At 47.4% G+C, this 6,000-nt stretch overlaps 1 long non-coding RNA gene across 1 annotated transcript in view; it reads right to left on the bottom strand.

Moving 5' to 3' along the window:
* Positions 1 to 2,307: 2,307 nt before the first annotated feature.
* The window catches only part of LOC120917060, a 47,148-nt gene continuing 43,455 nt past the window's right edge, over positions 2,308 to 6,000 (bottom strand). Inside the window, exon 3 of the long non-coding RNA XR_005744164.1 lies at positions 2,308 to 2,368. This is a non-coding gene — a long non-coding RNA (uncharacterized LOC120917060). The remainder of the gene's footprint in view (positions 2,369 to 6,000) is intronic.

The following is a 6,000-nucleotide window of genomic DNA, read 5'->3' as shown; positions in this document are numbered from 1 at the left end:
TGGGCAACTTCTGCCAATGTTGTCTGATGGTTAGCATTGGTTCGGAGAATGCGTGTTTGTACTTTGGATTTTAGTCCAACGAACTTGTGTTCACACGATCGGATAATCTGACAAAAAACATTTGTTGTGGGACAATTTGAGAGCATGCACAGCCAACATTTGTTGTCGGAAATTCCAACAAAAATTGTCCGATGGTTCATCAATTGGTTCGACAATTGTTGTCGGAATATCTAATCGTGTGTACGGGCCTTTACATTGGTGGTCATTGGAAGAATTCCCTTTCATTGGTGGTCCATGTGAAGGATTTTCCCTTACATTAGTGGTCAGTGGGAAGAATGTCCCCAATGGGAAGAATGATACTTCCATTGGTGGTTAGTGGAAAGAATGTCCATTGCCTTGGTGACCAGTGGGAAGAATGACCTCTACATTGGTGGCCGTGGGAAGAATGTCCCTTATGTGAGTGGTCAATGGGAAGAATGCTCCTTCGATTGGGGGTAAACGGGAAGAAAGCCCCTTACATGAGTGGTCAGTGGGTAAAAAATTCCTTAGTGGTTAGAAAAAAGAATGCTACTTAAATTGGGGGCCATTGGGAAGAATGCTCCTTACATTGGTGGTAAGAAAACTTTTGAGAGAGGTCCACAAAAAGAGCAAGGGTCCGTCTCTGCACCATGCTGGCAGGGGACAGACTTTTACGCTCAGGCTCTGGCTGTTTTCCAAAAGATAAACTGTACGGCATGGCACACCTGGAATGGACTTTGCTAATTTAAAGTGTAAGTAAACCCCCCTATCGTTTTCAGCCAAGGAAGCGCCCATACTTGCCTCTGGTTAATCTACAACTGCCATGATGCTGCATATGTGACCTGTTATGACACCAGCCATTGGATGGTTTGACAGTTTGGTTGAGAGCACAACCAATGGGAGTGTTACATTTCTGACATGTGTCGGAAATTATGGATGGGTTTACTTCCGCTTTAAACCAAAAGGTATTTAAAACCAACAAGGCTAAAAATCACATATTACCTCAAAGGACCAGGACACAAAAAACTTTAAAGATCACTATAATGTACACAAATTCTATGTTTCATCACATGGTTACATTCCCTTTTAACAAATGATTTGCCATTTTTCACAAAGGTGCTTGCTTGTGATCTGGATGAAGGGTAGCCTGAGAAGTGTTTCCTATTCAGTCACATCAGCTCTGTTTGTAGAAGAATTCTTGGATGTGTCAGAATAATTCCCGTCACGGCCTGACCTCCGCCATTACCATATGAGATCTGTTAAGTCGTTTATTAGGCCTAAAGCTGAGGCTCATTAAGCAGCAATCAGCCCAATTAAGCTCCGTTATTATTCAGCTTTCCAGTCACAGAGGTCACCCTGTGCATGGCGGTACGAGGCGTCCCAGGTATGACAGGCAGAAATCTGTGTGCAGAGTAGATGGGAGCCAACAGCTCCAAGACAAGAGGTGTCATGACGTTGTCTATGATTCAAATTTGAATTATAATTACTAGATTATAGGCTCAATTCACAAGTATAAACACAGCAAAACTGTCTTTTTTATTACCCTGTATATATATACACCTGTACTTTTTAAATCGTATTGATTTAGCTCTAAATAATTGTCACATTATTCAAAATAAAGAACCCTAATCTGGTTTCTTACTAAAAATAAAAGGTACCAAATTGTGTTTACTTATTTGAAGATGTAGACAAGATGACAATAGCTCAAAACAGTGATTGGACAACTAATTAATGTGGCATGAACATTCTAACCCTGAGGAAGGGAGAGTGCCACAGGCCACACAAGCTTTGACTGTTTTACATCACCTTGTTTTGGAATGAATAAATAGTCTGGTGCTCTCATTAAAGGGGTTGTAAACCCTTGAATTAGAAATAAATAAAAATAAACCTGTCTATACTTACCTGCTCTGTGCAATCATTTTGCATGAGTAGCCCCGATCCTCTTCTTCTGGGGTGCCCCACCCGGACTCTTGGCCGCTGCCCCCAGGGAAAGACGCTTTGCTTGGGGACACAGACAGCCTACCCTCCCCCCCGCTCCCGTGTCACTGGATTTGATTGACAGCAGCGGGAGTCAATAGCTCCTGCAATCAATATGTCCAATGAGGAGAGAGATAGCGGCTGGGGCCACTGCGCTCATGCACATCGCTGGAATGAATAGGTTCAGGTTAGAAAAAAAAAAAGGGGGGAAGGGGTCTGCAGCACAGAAGGTTTTTCACCTTAATGCATAGAATGCATTAAAGGGTTTAAATTGATTGTAAAGCCTCAAGTTTTTTCACCTTTAATGCTTACCATAGGCATATTCTATTTTCTTGAAAGCAGCCTCACCATAGCCACTGTGTTTATAAAAATTCTTTAGATGGGAGAAAGATATAAAGTAACATTGTGTAAAAACATTGTTCAATCAGGAGATAAAAAATACAAAGCAACTCAAAGCAAAGCAACTTTGGGCCAAATTCTCAAAAGAGATACGCAGACTTAACTGCTGTTCAGCCTGCGTATCCCTGTGCCTAACTTTGGAAACGATTCTCAAAAGGCTTTTTCCAAAGTTAGGCAGAAAATCTGACATGTGTAAGACACTTACACGGTCAGATTTTAGGATGCAGTACCGCATCCGCCACTGGGGGCATTTCTCATTGAAATCCAGCTTTGCGTATGCAAATGAGGACTTAAGTAGATTTTCAAAGCATTTCAGCACTTTGATTTCTGCCTAAGTTCCGAATTTGCCGGCGCAAAATTAGGGCTGGTTTTACAATGTGGAAAGTTAGCCAAACCTTGTAAAGGCCCATTCCAGCGACGGCATTTGGTATGTATGCATTCCTGAGGGAGAACTCCACGGCAATTTTTAAATTCAAAACCGGCATGGGTTCCCCCCCAGGAGCATACCAGGCCCTTAGGTCTGGTATGGGTTGTAAGGAGACCCCCCCACGCCGAAAAATTGACGTAGGGGGTCCCCCTACAATCCATACCAGACCCGTATCCAAAGCACGCTACCCGGCCGGCCAGGAATGGGAGTGGGGACGAGCGAGCGCCCCCCCCCTCCTGAGCCGTGCCAGGCCGCATGCCCTCAACATGGGGGGGTTGGGTGCTCTGGGGCAGGGGGGCGCACTGCGGGCCCCCCCACCCCAGAGCACCCTGTCCCCATGTCGATGAGGACAGGACCTCTTCCCGACAACCCTTGCCATTGGTTGTCGGGGTCTGCGGGCGGAGGCTTATCGGAATCTGGGAGTCCCCTCAAATAAGGGGGCCCCCAGATACCGGCCCCCCACCCTAAGTGAATGGATATGGGGTACATCGTACCCCTATCCATTCACCTGTAGGCAAAAAGTAAAATGTAGTAAACACACAACACAAGGCTTTTTAAAATATTTTATTATTCTGCTCCGGAGGCACCCCCCTGTCTTCGTTATTAGCTCAATTAGCAGGGGGGGCTTCTTCTTCCACTCTCCGGGGGTCTTCTCCGCTCTCCGGGGGTCTTCCGCTCTCCGGGGGGGCTTCTCCGGACTCCGGGGGGGCTTCTCCGGACTCCGGGGGGCTTCTTCCATCTTCTCCCCTCTTCCGCTCTTGACTCGGCGAACCCCGGTTCTTCTGCAGCTCTCCGGTGCCTTCTTCTTCAGCGCTGGCTGCCTGCTATGTTTGTGTGTTAGCTCGATTTCAAACAGGCAGCCGGCGCGGTCTTCTGTGACGCCAGGGTCTTCTGGTCTTCTGTTCTTCCGATGTTGCCTCGTCGCCTGTTGTCGCTGTAATGATGGAAGTGCGCCTTGCATCCCATTTATATAGGCATCACCGTCCCATCATGCTCCGGTAGGTACCCACGTGGTGGGTGCCTACCCACGTGCACCCACCACGTGGGTACCTACCGGAGCATGATGGGACGGTGATGCCTATATAAATGGGATGCAAGGCGCACTTCCATCATTACAGCGACAACAGGCGACGAGGCAACATCGGAAGAACAGAAGACCAGAAGACCCTGGCGTCACAGAAGACCGCGCCGGCTGCCTGTTTGAAATCGAGCTAACACACAAACATAGCAGGCAGCCAGCGCTGAAGAAGAAGGCACCGGAGAGCTGCAGAAGAACCGGGGTTCGCCGAGTCAAGAGCGGAAGAGGGGAGAAGATGGAATAAGCCCCCCGGAGTCCGGAGAAGACCCCCGGAGAGCGGAGAAGACCCCCGGAGAGCGGAAGAAGAAGCCCCCCCTGGTAATTGAGCTAATAACGAAGACAGGGGGGGCCTCCGGAGCAGAATAATAAAATATTTTAAAAAGCCTTGTGTTGTGTGTTTACTACATTTTACTTTTTGCCTACAGGTGAATGGATAGGGGTACGATGTACCCCATATCCATTCACTTAGGGTGGGGGGCCGGTATCTGGGGGCCCCCTTATTTGAGGGGACTCCCAGATTCCGATAAGCCTCCGCCCGCAGACCCCGACAACCAATGGCAAGGGTTGTCGGGAAGAGGTCCTGTCCTCATCGACATGGGGACAGGGTGCTCTGGGGTGGGGGGGCCCGCAGTGCGCCCCCTGCCCCAGAGCACCCAACCCCCCATGTTGAGGGCATGCGGCCTGGCACGGCTCAGGAGGGGGGGGGGCGCTCGCTCGTCCCCACTCCCATTCCTGGCCGGCCGGGTAGCGTGCTTTGGACACGGGTCTGGTATGGATTGTAGGGGGACCCCCTACGTCAATTTTTCGGCGTGGGGGGGTCTCCTTACAACCCATAACAGACCTAAGGGCCTGGTATGCTCCTGGGGGGGGAACCCATGCCGTTTTTTTCTTTGAAAATTGGCATGGAGTTCTCCCTCTCAGGAATGCATGCTGAGCGACGCTGTCATTTTTTTTTATAATTAATTGTTTTCCCGGCGCGTCTTTTTTTTTCACCCGTCGCAACTTTAGTGTCCCGTCGAAATTCTCAAAGCCGACCGGCGTTAATTACGTTCGCGCGCTGCACGTCGGGAAAATGACGTCACACGCATGCGCAGTACGGCCGGCGCGGGAGCGCGCCTCATTTAAATTTAAAACGCCCCCAGGAGAGGAGGACCGCCTTACGACGGCGGCACTTAAGTTACACAGCGTGTAATTTCTACCTAAGTGCTTTGACGATCAGGCACTTAGGTAGAAATTTTAAGTCAGTGTAACTTAACTGCTGAAATTTAAGTTACGCCGAGTTTTTGAGAATTTGGCCCTTTGTTTATAAACATTGAGCAGACAGGAGATAGAGATAAAAAAGTAACATTGTTTATAAACATTGTATAGAGAGGGAATAGAGAGATATAAAATTGTCTATTTATTGTTTTGTTTATAAACATAGTGCAGATGGAGAATAGAGATTGAAGGTTGCCTCGTTTATAAAACACAGATTGGGAGATCAGATAGGAAATTGAGGAATTCAAACAATGTTACTTTTGCATCTACTTGTTCCATTTATCTGCAGAGAGGATCTTCCATCTGCATATGCTGTCAGTTATTAATTTATTTTACTTGCCATGCTGTTTTTTGTTTGTTTGTTCCTCCTTGGCCTCTCATTAACCTTTAGTTTGCCCTAATCATACCCAATTAAACGCCTTCTTCCCCTTCTCCTCATAACTATTTTAATTTTCCAACCATTAATATCTTTTTTTGGTATTGCATTTAGAGGAAAAAAAACAAACATTTTTTTTTAAATGTGATATCTTAAAAGCGGAGGTTTTAAAAACAATTATATACCATTACATCCAGCAAACTTCCGACATCTACAGTATGCTGTTTTTTTGTTTGTTTTTTGCCGTACATACCGTTTTATTGTTATTTTCCCCCCGGCTTCCGGGTTCTGGCTCCCCGAACTGCTAGTCGGCTCTATATGGCGCCTGCGCAGTCAGCTCTACACGGCGGGCGCAGGCGCCATATAGCGCCGGCTCGCAGGTCGGCTAGTTACGGAAAACTGGTGACGCGCCTTATGCGCCAGGGGAAGTTTTTCACCAGACGTCAATCATCTAACCTCTGAATAGGA

Source organism: Rana temporaria, chromosome 11 (assembly GCF_905171775.1).
Source record: "Rana temporaria chromosome 11, aRanTem1.1, whole genome shotgun sequence".
NCBI lineage: Eukaryota > Metazoa > Chordata > Amphibia > Anura > Ranidae > Rana > Rana temporaria.
Note: the sequence above shows the minus strand (reverse complement) of the source record. Positions and strands in the feature narration are given on the sequence as shown.